This window comes from Artemia sp. Qi Xiang Cuo, chromosome 14 (assembly GCF_049724085.1).
Source record: "Artemia sp. Qi Xiang Cuo chromosome 14, ASM4972408v1, whole genome shotgun sequence".
NCBI lineage: Eukaryota > Metazoa > Arthropoda > Branchiopoda > Anostraca > Artemiidae > Artemia > Artemia sp. Qi Xiang Cuo.
Window position 1 is genome coordinate 37,661,019 of NC_142807.1, and position 17,940 is coordinate 37,678,958.

General features: G+C 38.2%; 1 protein-coding gene across 1 annotated transcript in view; it reads left to right on the forward strand.

Annotated features, from left to right (window-relative positions):
* The window catches only part of syd (JNK-interacting protein syd), a 64,791-nt gene that overhangs the window by 34,094 nt on the left and 12,757 nt on the right, over positions 1-17,940 (forward strand). The window lies entirely within an intron of this gene.

Genomic DNA, 17,940 nt, shown 5'->3' on the forward strand with positions numbered 1-17,940 from the left:
TTGGCACTTTGAATTTTTCCAAGGAAGTCCGAGGGTAGACAATAGGATCTGTATTTGGACATATAGGGGTCCATATGAAATACATTGATTATTTGACTGGTGTTCAATGTGCAAGGTCTAGTAGAACACTGCCTTCGGGAGAGATTTCCCAATAGGTTTCAAATTGATTTAATGAGATTAGTGCAATACTCTCAGGTAATGGGGTCGGTAAATGTACACTCTAAACGCACACTCCCCGTTCGTACTGTACTCATATCCTGGGTGCCAGACATGTCTAGTACAATGATACCGTGTGTTTTAGCGAACATTTCTTCGGTTAAACCATTTTCGAATAGTTGTGAATCATGACCTAGGGTTTTCATTGTCAACTCATACAATGTCCTATAGGATTTATCAAAAGATAGATTATAGAGTGGGATTCTATTACTTTGCAGACAAGAGAAGAAAGCCCAAACATCTCAAATTTATATGGGCAGTCAGTCCACGATCCTATTGCACTAGCGCTTTTTACAAATGCTAATGCCTATTTTGATGGAATTTTGCCATTGATAAACGACGAGTTTGTGAAGGTGCGTGAGCTAGTGGTAATATGAATTTGATTGGTGATTCGATGAAAATAAAGAAGTTTAATATTATTTCCGCTAACTCTTCGTTTTTTCCATTGCAAAAGCAACAGAACTGATTAGCTATTCCTTTCTTACATGTAGTATGCCGAGGTGAGAGAGGGTTACATCAGATTGACAGGAAGTTCCTTTCGTAAAATGAAATTAGATGGAGAAAGCGTCAATTTTATATCCACTTTAATATTTGGTGGTAGCCATTGGGGTATATTAGATATGTCATGATATATTTTTCTAACTAGATGTAATTCACTAGTTGTAGCATTTTTCAAGTGCATCTGTACTATCAGTATCAGTAATATATTCATAACCATTGGAGGTGCCTCTCAATTTCTTGTATGACTTGGGTGTCAACAACATGAACTGTATATAGCTTGTATAATTTGAGAGATTGTTGCTTGTGCTCACCAATGTGCCATTTATGTAGACACTGATTTGATGAAATAAGTTATTTAATATACAATTTTTGTAGGATATTCCATCAGCACGAACTGGCATTCCATTGTCGGATATCCGAACTTTCATATGTAAATCTATAAATGTCGAAGACATGTCCATAAAGTAGTCTTCATTGGAATAAATTTGAAAGTGGATGTTATCGGAGAGGTGTTGCTGTGGATAAAATTGTTCATAGTATCCATGTTTTACACTCACATCAACATTTTCAGCATTGAATAGATTTAAAGATGAAGTGATTGAAGGCTGGGAATCTTTATGCGGTAGATATGCCATTGTTCAGTCTATAAAAATAAATCCAGTTTCGATCTAACAATTCTCTTCCTGGGGCTTCTTCTTCTGTTTACTGTACGTGTCGTCTTTTTCCTTCTTTTCTTTGACAGGAGTAATGTCTTTCGTTTCTTACCTGAGTAGAGACTGATGAGTGGTGCACTGTTTCTCGACTTTTTAAACCTTTTCCATTTTGTTCAGATTTCAATTGCTCGCCAATGGTTCGCGCACTGGACCTAAGATTTTCCGAAGTACTTTTTTTTAAATCCTTGCCAGAGCTCCAATCGTATAGTGTAGAGGATGCAAAATCTGTCGCAGCCAGTACAATATATTTTCTAGCCAGAGGTAGTGCAGAGCGAAACAGCTTAGCAAAACAACTGCCAAGACCATAGCCAGACATTGATGAACGACCTTTGTAATAGTCCATTTCATTGCCCAGCTGTCTTGGGCCAAGAGTATTAACATAGCAGTCAATATCAGGACAAATAAATACCACTTTCTATTAGACATCTTGTTTTTGAACACCGACAACGATGGGCCGAAAATGGCATGTAATCACAGCCAAACCTTTTGATATTGCCAGGGGATCGCCTAATTCAGTTCTTAGTGTTAACTGGCAGAGTTACAAATAGGAAGTGTTTACGAGGATATACTGAAGATGCTTTATATTGTAATGATGAATATGATCTTGATTGGTCTTTCGTTCATGAACTCGTAGTAGGGGGAAATTGATATTGCCGAACCGGGATGTTTCAACAAATGAAGCATAGATAAATATACAAATGTCCGTGGAGAAGGCAGACGGGTAGTCAGCAAAACTAACATTACCGTCTCGGAAGCTTTCACAATTCATTGTACTGAGTTTAAAGCCAAAACCGTCCTTTTGGTTATCGTTGAGAACGACCTTTTTTCTAGGACTAGGTGACCTAATGCAGGTATTGATCTCCCTGTGTGCATAGTTGAAATGAAAGGCTCCCTTTGTACGAGTGGAAATTCTTTTATTGATAGACAACATAAATCATTCATACGAGTGAGCTCTTCGTATGGTAATTCTACATATAATCCATCCAATATATAATTGGACAATCCATCAAATTGATCATTTGTATTTTATGCTGTTCGCTATCGGGTGGTGGCGGCCAATCATAGGGTGTAATTTTTATTTCATATTTGCGATCTTTTCTCAGGATGTCATTGGTATTTTTGAGAATACACTCGACAAGAGCCACTTCATACACGCCGTCAAATTTGATAGTGGGAGAGAGTTTCGTCCAAAAATCACTTGTTTTATTCAAATCATTGTATGTAGGATCGGAGACATTGGACATGAATGTCACATAGAAATCATTGGGCATTGTTAATGTCTTCAACCCAAGAATCAAAATCAGAGTTGTATCCTAGCCAACAAACAAGCAACTGTCTCTTGCCCCTGCAAGTACGGCTCTTTAATATCTTTTCTATTTGATAAATTTCACTACTGTTTCTAACTTTTTGTAGTTCATATTCATAAAAACCGCCGAGGATATCATCATCTTTGGTGTCTCGCAGCCAATATGTCCTGGTTTCAGTGTCTAGGAGTTTGGAAACTTTAAAAAGTTCAGTGCATCATAAATAATTCCTCTTTTCAAAAATATTGGTGGTTCTCTTAAATCGAACAGTATCATCAACATTTAATTTCTTCTTCACATTTTTTTTGTTGTTTATTCACTGAAAAATTGCTTTAGAATAGCATCAAATATATTGTCACTGCAATAAACTTCCTGAAGACTAACACCAGACAGAAATTGATGCGGTCGCTATTTGTATATTTGCACGATTTTATCTAAATCATGAATCAAATCAGCAGTATTTTTCAGCGTGTAATATCTTAAAATTATAGACGAATCGTTCAGCCAATGCAGCCTTTATCGGACTGTGACAATGATATAGCTTTGTATTATATTTCAATAGAACCTTTTGCACATGAGGATTAACAAATTCGCTACCGCGGTCACTTTGAATGTTTCTATAGCAATCTTGTTCAAGAATACTTTCTAACGCCTCAGCAACTTAGATACCTCTCTTTGATCGCAATGTAATGGCATATGCATAGTGACTAAAGACACTTATTGCCAATAGAATATATTTGTAGGGTGTATTGTGACGTCTTTGAATCACATCTAGAGTTAAAAGATTTGTTTGCATTATAAGCAGAGGGAAAAAGGCTTTAGTTTGTCGGTATTGTTTGCCATGAAGCCTGCGATTCCGATGCAGAGTGTAACTCGGTTTATTTTCTAGGTACTCTTTTTCATTTTTTAAAGATCTGCCACCTACTTCATAGGTAACTTTAGAAAGCGTTGTGGGGGAACTTAGAATTCCCACTTCACCAATATTTTCATTGACATGTTTTAAAACTTCATCCATTTTGAACGCAAACACGTAGTGTAATGTCCACTCCCCTTTTGTACACTTGAGGGTGGTGCTTGTGACATTGAGTTGATATCAATACGTCTTCGCTTTTGTCAAGCCGTCATCATTGGTGTTATCAAATCATTGCTGCTGCTGCTGCTGCTGCTACTAGGAGTGCTAGTATTTTCCAAGATTTATTTAAAATCTTCTTCTTCTTTTTTAAATGTTGTTGGCGTTGTTAGAGGACTGACACCTCTACTATATTCTCTTAATTTCTTTAGAATTTTCTTATTGCCAATAATTCTTTTGGGGAAGTTTGATGTATTTAGAAAGCCTTATAGATTATTGTCAAATGATAAACGTCCTTTACGATTCGTAACCATATCACAAATTAAATCAAGTAGATTACAACTTTGTCCCTGAATTATAATTCGTTTCCCAGTGCTATCTACTTGAACTTGATAATCATCACCACCATTATCCAACATGAGATATGTTAATACTCTTTTACTCTGTTCTCGATAGGTCACTAGCAATAGGTTTCCAATTGATGTCACTATGCAATTCAATTCCTTTGATTGTGTTGTTACTGCTGTAGAATCCTGAGGAAATGTTTCCTGTTTGGGGGGGGGGGACTGGGAATCTGTGACGGTGGCGGGTCTCTCACGATAAGGTCTATGTTTGTCCTCACGACGCAGTGCATCTTGAAGTAAAACTAGCTTTTTATCATCGGGAATACTTTCATCATTAATGAATTTGCTTAGATTGTCTTCAAAGTGTTCAACGGGTGAGAGGACAAGTTTTATTGGAGTCAATTTATAGGGTTTAGCCATCTAGAGAAAACTGTTTACAAATCCTGTGATTATTGGTAGTAAAAGTGTAAAAAATCTACCACCTGCTTGAAGGATACGTTTTCTTTTAAAAATGTTTCCTTTGTTTTTGTAAGACAGGGCAGGTACAGTGGAACGATGTGGCCTAGTCTGTTCTCTAACAACTTCTGGAAAGTGTACATTGCCCTCGGTTAAATTTAAACCAAGTTCCGATATTAAATTAATAAATTCTTTGTCAACACCATGTTTGAGTATGGCCTTCCTGAGTGGTGGTTTTGAAGTGCTTAGAACGGAAAATAAGTGTGTATTTTCGTGTAGTTTTTTCCATGTCATGATGGCAACTAATAACATTTTCTACTGTACACCGGAAGATATACAGTAATTTCTTTGTCGAAAATATCTGTGACTACACGCAGATCCTCGGGTGTATTCTGATTAAGATCTAGCCAAATGTACCCGCAGGGCTTATTTGTCGCCTGACTGTACGCTGAAAGTTGAAATTTGGGGGCACTTGGATATATTTGCTAATTGAGAGTTATTAGAGAACTTGAGTCATGAACAACTTGGTAGATAATATACACGGTGCATTTCAAAGCAAGGGTTCTCATACATTTGCTCTGATGAAACAAATTGTGTAGAACTAGGGTTATGGAAATGTGTTCATGATGAGAGCAAACATTAAACAGTTTTAGCATTTCCTGTGAGAACTGTTCAATTGATTCAGCTAAATCATCAATAATCAGCCATGAGGTTGACTCAATACTATTAAAAACGTCAAGTCCCCGTATGGATTGTATTGGCATGGACGTGGCAGTGGCAATAGCTTTTATTTGGTCATAGGGCTCCTGCAAAATACTATAGCAATAGTAACTTTTCTTTGGTTTTCCAAAAAACATTTTATTACAATTTTTAATTATTTTAGCTAAAAGTGTCGTTTTCCCTGACATTGACGGACCACAGAGAAATGATCTGAGTGGTGTTTTAAATTTATAGATACTGCTGCTGTTGACAACAGTTGGACTACAACTAACTGTAAACCATACTTGTCCAATGAATAAATAATAATAATTTTCCCTTAGATCTACCTAGTCGTTATTCAATAGCAACAACAAAAACATATTTTTTTTTCTTTTATTAACAACACTTTCTGTACAATAGCAACAATAACAGAATAACAACAACAATATTTTTCATTTATTGACAAAAAACTTAAAATACAGCAAGGACAATAGCAGCACAGTTGAACACATTTGATGACTAAGAATAGAGAAAACACTATTTTCAACATTTAAAAGATGAGAATCCCCCCAATACCCCCCCCCCCTCCGGGGCCGAAGGCCGGCCGCGCCCCCCCCCCGGTGCCGGAAAGCGCGGGGGTGGAAAGCAAAAACAAACTCTGTATACAATAGCAGCAGTAAAAGTTAAACGATGATGATGGTAATGGAATGACGATTATATTGAGAAGTTGTTGTCCCCCATCCACCAAGTACTATTTTTTTTTTTAATTTAAGTTAATTTATCCAGGCCGAATTGGTTTCGATAGTCCAGACATTCAACTCGATCTGAAATTCGATAGTGACCCTTACACCATTCTCGAGCACATAGACCTTGTCGGATATGCATGACATGGCATTTTTTTCCACTCTAACAGTATAGTTCCTGTATTGTAGAAAGCGAATTGCCAGTACTTTTGCTCTTGGCACTAGACAACTGAGCACACAGTTTCTGTAGACACTCATGTCGAAATTATTTTTTACAGAGTGTGCAGGCACCCCTTTGCACGCCTGTTTTACATCCTTGCCATGCGTTTCCTCACAGTAAACTTTTGGACCGGGGAACACCTCATTGGACATTAAATCACTCCTCGTCTCCGACTTTCAGAGGCAACGCTGTAGCGTTGCCTATAGTAAAGGCCATACGGCTCCAATGTTTTATTATTATTATTATTTTTCCCCCAGAGGCACTTCATATGGAAGGGGTCGTCTTAGAAACTTCAAAGGGGGCTCATTCAATTGGAAATCGAGAGTTCTAGTGCCCTTTTTAATAGTCGAAAATGATTGGAGGGCAACTAGCCCCCCCCCCCACGCTCATCATTTCCCCAAACATCCAATCAAAATTTTGAGATAGCCATTTTGTTCAGCGTAGTTGATTTCCAGATAGAAAATACGTTTTTGAGGAGGAGACTCCCCCAGAACCTTCAGGGCAAGGGTTTTAAGTTATGCCCTGGGAGCATATAAGGTTTTTGTAGAAGGCGTTGTCGTAGAAACTTCAAGAAAGGCTCATTCGATTTGAAATTCAAAGGTATAATTCCCTTTTTAATAGTCGAAAGTTATTGGAGGGTCCCTAGCCCCCCCCCCCACGCCCATCATTCCCCGAAACACATCCAATCAAAATTTTGAGATAGCCATTTTGTTCAGCGTAGTTGATTTCCAGATAGAAAATATATTTTTGAGGAGGTCGCTCCCCCACAACCCTCGGGGTAAGGGTTTTAAGTTATGCCCTGGGGGCATATAAGGTTTTTAAAGAAGGCGTTGTCATAGAGACTTCAAAACATGCTCATTCCATTTCAAATTAAAGGGCTAGTTCCCTTTTTAATAGTCAAAAGTGGTTGGAGTGTTACTATGCCCCCCCCCCACGCTCATCATTTCCCCAAACATCCAATCAAAATTTTTAGATAGCCATTTTGTTCAGCGTAGTTGATTTCCAGATAGAAAATACGTTTTTGAGGAGGACACTCCCCCAGAACCTTCAGGGCAAGGGTTTTAAGATATGCCCTGGGGGCATATAAGGTTTTTGTAGAAGGCGTTGTCGTAGAAACTTCAAAAAGGCTAATTCGATTGGAAATTCAATGGGATAGTGCCCTTTTTAATATTCAAATGTGCTATGAGGGCAAATAGCCCCCCCCCCCACGCCCATCATTCCCCCAAACACATCCAATCAAAATTTTTAGATAGTCAATTTGTTCAGCGTAGTTGATTTTCACATAGAAAATATGTTCTTGAGGAGGACACTCCCCCAGAACCCTCAAGGCAAGGGTTTTAAGATATGCCCTGGGGTCATATAAGGTTTTTATAGAAGGCCTTGTCGTAGAAACGTCCAAACAGACTCAATTGATTGAAAATTAAAGGGCTAGTGCCCTTTTTAATTGTCGAAAGAGATTGGAGTGTAACTAGCCCCCCCTCCCCCCCAAGCCCATCATTTCTCCAAAAACATCCAATCAAAATTTTTGAGATAGCCATTTGTTCAGATTTGTTTACTTCCAGATAGAAAAGATATTTTTGAGGTAGACTCTTCCCTAACACCTCCGAAGCAAGTGTTGTAAGTTAGGTAATTGGGGCACATGAGTATATTATGGAAGATAGTGTTGTGGAAAATTAAAAAAAGGTTCATTCGATTGGAAATTCAAAAAGCTAATGCGAATATCGATAGTAAAAAGTGATTGGAGGGCACCTAACCCCCCCCCCTCGCCCATTATTCCCCCAAACACAGCCAATCATAATTTCGATATTTCCATTTTGTGCGGTGTTATTTATTTTCAGATAGAAAGTATGTTTTGTAGGAGGACAAACTCCCACTACCCTCACGGCAAGGGTTTTATTTTATGCGCTTGGGGCATATAACATTCTATAGAAGGTGTTGTCGTAGAAACTTCGAAACAGGCTCATTCGATTGGACATTAAAGGGCTAGTGCCGTTTTTAATAGTCGCAAGTGATTGGAGTGCAACTAGCCCCCCCCCCCCCACGCCCATCATTTCCCCAAACACATCCAATCAAAATTTTGAGGTAGCCATTTTGTTCAGCGTAGTTCATTTCCATATAGAAAATAAATTTTTCAGGAGGACACTCCCCCACAACCCTCAGTGCAAGGGTTTTAAGTTATGCCCTGGGGGCATATAAAGGTTTTTATAGAAGGCGTTGTCGCAGAAACTTCAAAAAGGCTCATTCGATTGGAAATTCAAAGGGTTAGTGCCCTTTTTAATAGTCGAAAGTAATTGGGGGGGAACTAGCCCCCCCCCACGCCCATCCTTCCCCCAAACACAGCATATCAAAATGTTTAGATAGACAGTTTGTTCAGCTGTGTTTATATTCAGATAGAAAACATTTTTTGAGGAGGACAATCCCCCACAACCCTCAGGACAAGGGTTTTAAGTTATGCCCTGGGGGCATATAAGGTTTTTATGGAAGGAGTTTTCATAGAAACTTCAAAAAAGGCTCATTCTATTGGAAATTCAGAGGGCTAGTACCCTTTCTAATAGTCGAAAGTGATTGGAGGGCAACTAGCCCCCCCGCGCCCATCATTCCTCCAAGCGCATCCAGTAAACATTGTGAGATAGTCTTATCGTCCAGCGTTGTTGCGTTTCTAACAGCATACATATTGCCTAGATGGACACTCACACGACACTCATGAGACACTGAGGATAAGTTAAACCCTTTGGGTTTATGAGGTTATAGAAGGTGTTGCTGCAGCCACTTAACGACAGGCTCAATCGATTGGACTATATTAGGGCTGGCGCCATTCTTACTATTTGAAATTGATGGTATTTGGGCAATTTTCTTCAGCGTAGTTGATTTCCAGATAGAAAATACATGATAGGTTTACATATTAATAGATAGGTTTCGATTTTTTATTGTTTTTTTAGTTGTGCAATAAAATCAGTGAAAACAGGACCACCAGGTAGAAGGTTTTGCACAGACAGCCTTGTCCACCCATCCCTTTGCACTAAACCCGACCCCCTCCTCCCATTTGTTGCACAAATGGGAGGATAGCACTATATACTGATTGTTAATGGTTACCTCTTTTAGAAAGCTATTTTAGTTTGTTTTTTTTAATTAATGTTTTCTGTTACTAGAACTTTGAACTATTTTAACAAAATGTCTATTTCAAAATTTTTATCTGATGCATTTAGGGCTTGGAGGAGGGGGGGCTAGTTACCCTCCAATCTCTTTTGACTCTTAAAAAGTGAACAAGAACTTTCAATTTTAAGTCAAATCATCAGTCAATTTTCAGTCCTATTTTCTTCATAAGAAACCTTTATATGTCCCTGTAATTTTTTTTGCCTTAGGAATATTTTGAACTAAAATAGCTATTCCAAATTTGATCTTGTCCATTTGAAGAAAAAAAGTTGTAAGGGGGGGGGGTGCCCTTTCTAAAATCTTGACTCTTAAAAAGGTACGTGATAACTAGTCGAATGAGCTGTTTTTTGAAAATGAGGAGTTCTTAGAAGAAGGCCCAATAGTTTTGGTTGTGCAAAACCTTCCAGTTGGTGGCCCTGTTCTTTCTGATCTTATTGCGAAACTAAAAACAATACAACATCGAACCTTATTGCCTTTATGGCAATAAGGAATTCCATTTATATAGAGGCAAAATCTACAAACAGACAAAAATCTTTTAGTACATAGAAAGAATTATATAATCGTTGCAGCATATAAACCTATCCTCCGATTTGTACTGCAAATGGGAGGATATTAGGGGTTCGGGTTTAATGCAAAGGGGTGGACGGGCGGGGCTGGCTGTGCACAACAAAATGAGGAGTTTTTAGAAAAAGACCCAATAAAACATTAAAGTCTTATGGTCTTTATGATCTTTGGTTTTCTATTGTCAAAGACTGCAGTGAGGCGATACCCAAACTCTTGTTTGTAGTTATTTTTATTCGATCCAAACTTAATTTGTATATTGTTTTTCATTTTCAATCGTTTTAAGATGTATTCATTCATGTAAATTAATATACATTGCGTATTTGTTCGCATTTATGGTATGTTTAATTTCTGTTCTTTTTAACTTTCATTTAAACTTTAGAACCAAGATATTTTTTTTTTCGTTTTAAGCTTGATTTTCATATTCAATCTAAGCATTAATCGCTTTAAGATCTATTTATTTGTTTATATTATTACTTGTTGTATGTTTTTTGCTATGACTGTTTATTTAATTTCTGTTCGTTTTGGGTTTCATTTATTCTTTAATAGTAATTTCTGGTCGTTTTGAGCATTAATTTTAACAGGTATTTGTATCTCCTGATCTTAAGTTTAAAATGGCCTTTACTTTTCTTTGAAAAACTTATTTTTCGGAAAGTTTTTTTTAATTAATAACATTAACAATTGATTGGGGGCCTGGCGTTTCACCAACTCGGGGTAGATGTTCTCATTCCCATTCGTGAAATCCATCCGCGGGCCAATGTGTACCCCATTTTCCAAATCATTCAATAAATCCCCGGTTTTAACCTTTAACAACAGATAGTCCGTGTCACCATAGTAACCTTGAACCACCTCCACCCTTGGCATTTTTATCTTGCACACACTGTAAAAGAACGACAGCTTGAGGTTTTTGGAAATTTCCAGTACTTGACTCCCCCCCCGCAATATTCTTATTAAGAACAACATTTCTCTTTTTTCTGTGTAGCAGAACCATATTCGGGTCTATGCTCGTGAATATTGAAAGTTGGGGTCGGCGATAATTCGTGCACATTATTTGGGGCAAGTTACGACGTCACAACGTGTTCTGTTTCGTACGCTTTCACACATTTTTCCAAAAGCTGAATTTAAAATAAGTTTATACATTTCTTTTTGGACTTTACTTTTTGCCTGTGAGCATTTACTGACAAAGGCGTGAATAAACGTTTTCAAATAGGGCTTCTGATCGAATTGCAGGGCTCTGTGTAACTTTATGGCCCTGAAACCATTGGTCACCATCCACCGTAACAGGACGTGGTGACAAGTCCACAATATTCTGTTTCGGGTCCAAATCTGCAATTAGTTTCTGCTTGGAGGGGGTCCAATGCATGTCCATATCCTCGACCAAAGACCGATTGTATGGGCTCAATGACTCCTTGGTCACAGGTCTATTCACGCACGGAAAAACAAAATCTTTTACAGTTTCTTGGAGTTCCAATGGTATCATAGACCTCACCATAACTATCATTAAAAAAAAAATATTTTTAAAACAATTGAGGCCTTAATGGAGTCCCGACGCCCCACACTTGAATTCGGTTTTCTAGAAGTGCACTAATTTTCTCTGCATATTCATGGATAATATATATGGGATCGGTTATAAAATTTCCCGCCATAAGTGTATTAAAGGGGTCACCAAATTTTGCGATGGAACCAAGTCGCGATGGAACCGTTCTAACCTATAAAGAAAACCATCACCTAATTTCACCATGTATAAAACACCCTACTTTTTAAGAATGTCGAAAAATGGATTAAAAGTAAAGGAGTCAATAGTCCTTTGTTGACACATTGACGGTTATGAGAGGTAACAAGGCTTTTCAATCACAGCTATTACTACTGTATTTTCAAAGCAATAACTTAATCATCATATATCGATTCGCTAATTTGTTTACTATCTCAAGGTTGAAAGGCTGAATGAAAAGTGTAAAAGAGATGTTTCAATTCTAGGCTATAAACAATGTACCTCCCCCCTCCCTTAGTAGCAATATCCCGCCTCCCCCCAGTTCATTACTTTCTGTTCAAAAGCTCTTTTTTATTCAATTTCTGATTGTTTTCCAAATCATGCCCAGGCCCAACCAAGATATAATTTGAGGTGCTTGTACCTTGTACCTGGTTAGTTGCTTTTAAAATGTGTAAATCAATAATTGCACGTTGATTGAACCATACATATTTTTGACTCGTGAATCGCATCTGTTACTTCCAAGATTTTCTGTAATATATGATAAAAGGAGACCGTTAAGTCTCTCTCTTATCGAGTATCTCAAAGTCCAGACGAGCTCTAATTGAAAGACGTCAACAAATATTACACACAAATTAGAACATATATTATTCTGGAAATATTTCGAAGTCTAACGGTACAATCCTATCTCCTTCAAATTGACTTGGGGAAAAAATTGTTACTGAAAATATCGATAAATTTTAAACTTACATTCGCTTTTTGCAACATCGTCACACCAGTGGCCATTTCGTCTTTTTGCATAAGGGCCCTTGCATTCTCTCCTTGCGCATATGCCCTCACAGGTCCAATGTAGTGTATTACAGTAGTAGGACATAGTTGATTTTCAGCTTCAATCCGGGCCTTTTTGTCGACGGGAGGGACGCTTTCTTCAAAATTATCCTGAAAAAAACATTTTTACAACTTTTGTCGGAATTTTATCTTTCAAATTAGATAATTCATATAACCCCTAATGTGGAAATGTATAGACCAAATTTGTTTCTTAACTATTATATTTTCATCCTGTTTTATATTAACCGAACTTGACTTCTTTCGTGTGTCATATAATGCACTAGTATCTTGTTTCCTTCGGAAAAGCCTATAGAACAGAAATGCATAAAAAAACACATAATATAGCATAAAATCCTGTAAATATCTCAGAAATTATGCTTCTAAAAGCCAGGGCTAATGAAAAAACCGGGAATTATGGGGTGGGGGAGGGGATAAATTGTCAAATTTAGACAGTTACGTAGTCTACAGACTCTAACACAACTTTCGAAATGTTATAAGCTCAAGAAACAGAGGGTCAAGCCGAGAGTGATATCGAGACGGTGATCGAATTTAATATACGTGATCCGAAACCGAATTTCTCGAAAGGGGCTCCGCGTCCTGTCCGGAATTCTCCAATAGCTGCGAAAAATACTCAAAAGCGAAAAGCCTGGAAGGTCATAAGCCCGGACAATCAAAATCGTATTGATGCCCGTAATGTTGCAAGAAAGGACTCTAGATCTGGCGGCGGAAGAGCTAACTACAGAGGTCAGTCGAGGAGCACCAGAGCTGCATCATCAAAAGATTATTATAGACTTTCATACTTACCTGATGAGCCAGAAACGCCCTTTGTCCAGCCGATACATGACCAGCTTGTTCTAAGTGAATAGGGACAGCGTGGCCATGTTCACTCTATGCGAGTAATCATATGGAATGTCCAGGGTGTGAGAAATAAGGTTGAACGAGTTCTGAAGGAGCCTAGGGGGTTTTGATTTTATTTCTCTTGCGGATTCGTGGCATAGTGACAATACAGTACTTTGTTTCAAAGGATGATGGTAGGAAATGTGGCGCGTAAGCCAGGAAAGAATGTGAGACTATATGCAGGTATTTTGTTGTTAATTAAGCAAGGTCGTTTCCGTAAACATTCTCGAATTTCCAGTGTATCGGAGAATATTATATGGGTTAGGATTCATCTTGTTATTGGTAAGAGTTTGATTTTAGGTGCCGTGTATACTGCCCCCCCAGAATAGTTCGTATGCAGTGTAAGTGACACGGGATTTATTAGAGGAGGAGCTTAGGTAATTGCGACCACGTTTTGATAAGGATTATTTTTTGGTGGTGGGGGACTCTAATGCTTAAACGGAAATATATAAGGAGATTAATCAAGTTTCATTTGCTGATACGCCAGACCTGATACCTGATATCTATAAGACATCTAGAAGGAGCAAAGATATTGAAAGAAGGGTTAATTGTTAGGGTAAAAGGCTTCTGGAACTGTGTTCAGACAATGCATTAGTGATTGGAAATGGAAGATTTGGGAAGGATGGGGAGGAGGGTGAGTTTACCTGTCTGTCGGGGACAAACCCTAGTGTAATTGATTATTTTTTGGTTGGTACTGAACTAGTGGCCCTGACATTTGATGTTGAGGTTCTTAGGGTCGTAGGCTCTGACCATTTACCAGTTGAGATTAAGTTTTGCCTTCGAAGAGGAGTTCCAAGGAATAAAAAAGGTGATAGTCCTACTAGTAGGCTTACAAAGGATCTTTGTTTTTCAGGGAAGTTTTTAAAGAGTGAATGGAGTAAAGAGGAGCTGAAATTGATGAAAGAGGAGTTTTTGAGGCCTGAAATAATTGAGAAAGTGGAGAGTCTGTATGATGAAACAAGAGATATAGATGAATTTTTGGAAGATTGGGTTTTGTGATTTATGAGTGTGCTTGTGTGTCAGAGAAACCAAATATGAAAAGAAAAAATAGTTTTTTTGATGATGAATGTAGTTCTTTTGAAAAGGAGTTGGAGGAGTTATTAGGTTTGTTAAATGCTTGCTCTGTAGAGGAAAAAAGACAGGGCTTGTTTTTACGGTTTAAGGAAAGGAGAAGGGAATATAATAGTCTAAAAAAACGAGAGAAAATTAGAGAGGAACAGAAAGAGATAGAGAAGGCTTATATGGTAGGGGATACAAAGCAATTTTGGTCAGGAGTAAGGCAGGAGTCTAGACGACGAACAGACCAGCTGCACCGCCCCGATGCCACAATTTGGCCTTATTTTCTTGATAGTTATAGATGAAGATTGTAGTAGCCTTGATAGTGATGATTCAGGGACTACTCTGCAATTTCCCCTGAAAGAAAAAGATTATGAGTTCGTGACGGAGTTAACCTCAGATGAAGTTAGGAGAGTAGTTAAGAAGATGAAGGGAGGATCAGGGCCAGGAATAGATGGTATACCAGCAGTTTTGTTAAAGAGGTTTCTTGATGTTTTTTTGATAGTTTTAGTGAATATTTTTAATAGAATTATAAGTAGTGGTGTATGGCCTTCCCTATGGAAAGTATCGATTATGGTACCTCTATTTAAGAAAGGATGTCCCCGAGACTGTTCGTTTTTTTTTTTAATGATATGGTGGAGTTTCTGGAAGAAAAATGGGCTCCAAAGCTGTGTCTTGGAAAAATTAATTTTTCGGTGTTATTATTTGCGGATGAAACTGCATTGGTGGCAAAATTGGCTCGGGAGCTTCATATGCTAATCGGTTGAATTGGCGAATATTTAGAAATGAAACAGTTACAGCTGAACGTTATGAAAACTATAGTGGTTGTTTTAAGTAAAAGGAATGAAAAAATTGATAATATATTTGTATTTGGAGGACAACAATTAGAAGTAGTTGAACAAATAAAGTATCTTGGTTATATCTTCCAAAGTAATGGTGGATGAAGTTCTCATATTAAAGAAGTGTTAAATAGGGGAAGAGCTGCAACATTTTCACTTTTCAGGAATAAAATTAGTGGAATAAAGAATTTGTCTTTGTATAAGAGGGTTTTTTTTATCTAAGATTATGCCGATTCTCCATTACGGGGCAGAGATCTGGGGACATGAGAACGCTGCCCAGTTAGAAAGCGTTCAGCTAGGTTATTTTAAGAGATTGTACCGGTTGCATAGAATGACCCATACCCAGTTTCTTAAAGGAGACCTTGGACTGTGGTCTCTTAAAAGTTAAAGGACAGTCCAAATGATAAAATTTTGCCTAAGGGCTGTACAGTTACCCAGTGATAGGTTACTGAAGGCTGCATATGATGAGTTACTTCAGCTACATAGTAAAAGATCTTGGCCTTTTAAAGTTAAAGAGGTATTGGATAAGACAGGTTTTTCTTTCGCATGGAATGATGGCCTTGGACCAACTAGTCAACAATTACAGTTGGACAAGGAAATTAAGCGGGTGCTGGAGGACCAGACGATACAGAAACGGGGTTAGGAGATTAAGAATTCGGAAACTTTAAGGTTTTGTAATGAGGTTAAGATAATTTATGGTCAGGAATTTTACTTTAAGTTAAATTTAACGTCTAGATACCTTACATATTGGATACAGCTACGATCTAATTGCCTTCCGATTCGTTCAAGATTGAAAGTTTTTGAGAGGAGGAAAAAGTGTCCCGGACGGCAGGTTTGCTTGCCCTCCTTGCCAAGAAGAGGAGGAGAATTTGGAGCATTGTCTGAGTCGTTGTCGAGGTCTTTTGGGGGTAAGGGAAAATATATTTGGGAATGATGGAGTGCTGCTTCCTGATGCCTTGAAAAGTACGTCGTCACAATTTATTTGTCTAGTGGGAAGATATCTTGATGAGTATTTTGCAAAAAGAAGAGAGTAGTTTTTATTTTATTTTTTTCTTTATTATTGTGACGAGTGCTGTAATTTGCTAAGCTTGTATGTTATTTGTGTACATGGCCACATTTTGGCTTGAAATACACGTTATCTTATCTTATGTTCCCCAAGGGTATAACTTACAACGCCTGCTCCCGGGACCCGGGGGGGGGGGGTGTCGACACCAGCGTTTTTGTTATATTATCTTTGAGCTATTTTTAACAAAATGGCTATCTCAAAATTTTTATTGGATGCAATTGGGGAAAAAGGAGCCCTCTGAAGTTTATACAAGCATTCCTTCTATAAGAACCATATATGCCCCCAGGGCATAACTTACAACACCTGCCCTTGGTCCCTTGGGGTTTGTGTCAACACAGGAGTTTTTGTTATTCGATCATAGAACTATTTTTAACAAAATGACTCTCAAAATTTTTATCGGATGTATTTGGGGAAACAAGGGCGTGGGGGGATAGTTGCCCTCCGATCACTTTTGACTCTTAAAAAGGGTACTAGAACTCTCGATTTCCAATCGAGTAAGCCCCCTTTGAAGTTTATACGGCAACCCCTTCCATATTAAGTTCCTCTGGGAAAAAAACAATAAAACATTGGAGCCGTATGGCCTTTGCTATAGGCGAAACCTGGTGTCATTGGTTCGCGAAGGCTGATTTTTTTTTTATTAATGTTTTTTTTTTAATGAAAAGAACAGAATTTTTTATAAAGCTCCCTGAGATGTACCTATTCACAAAAAATAGTTATAACAAAATAGAACATGATACGATTCTTTTAATAAAATGGTGAATTAAGATACTTGTACATTCACGGGTGTCTACAGGATGGAGGCTAGGATGGCTTCAGCCCTTGCGCAGATGCTCAGTTTATTACTTAGTTCTTTTTCTACCTAGTGGTGTGTAGGGCAGAAACAGGTGACCCCCACGTCAGATGATCCTGTGCTGAATATTGCTGCTCGTTGAGGGATGAACGTAGACCTCTTGCCTGAGTTTCTTGGGAACAACCAATTGTGGTCTACTACTGTTCTGGAGGCCAGGAAGGATCCAGGACCACGCGTTTTATTGAAGTCTTCTCTGTCTCACTCCAGTCATGCCACCACCTTCTTAGTCTGAATTTACGGTTATTTGAGGTTGCATGGTGAGAGACCTGATATGCGTATTAAGCAACATCAGTCCAGCTAATCGCAAGTATTATTTGCAGGCAGTCGTTTTCAAATCCAACCAAGCTTTGTTCTGGGTCTAGGTGTTTCCCCCACCCCCGGAACTTTTTCGCCGTAAAATTCTCTCCTCCAGAAATCCCTCCCGCAGATAATTCCTTCCATTTTCCCCAAACGCATTATATCAAAATTTTGAGATAGCCAATTTGTTCAAAATGGTCCAAAGGTCAAATAGCCATGCCTCCGGGTTTGAGTTTGACAATCCCCCTTTCCAGCCCCGGCCAAGGGCTCTAAGCTATGCAAGTTGACCATTATTAAGATATATCATCCATTTTTAACTCCTGATGTCATATTCCCATAATATTAATCAGGATACACATGTTTCTAATATCATCAAACAAGTAAATTTATCGCCCTCGATATTTAAACTTCTGACTAGGT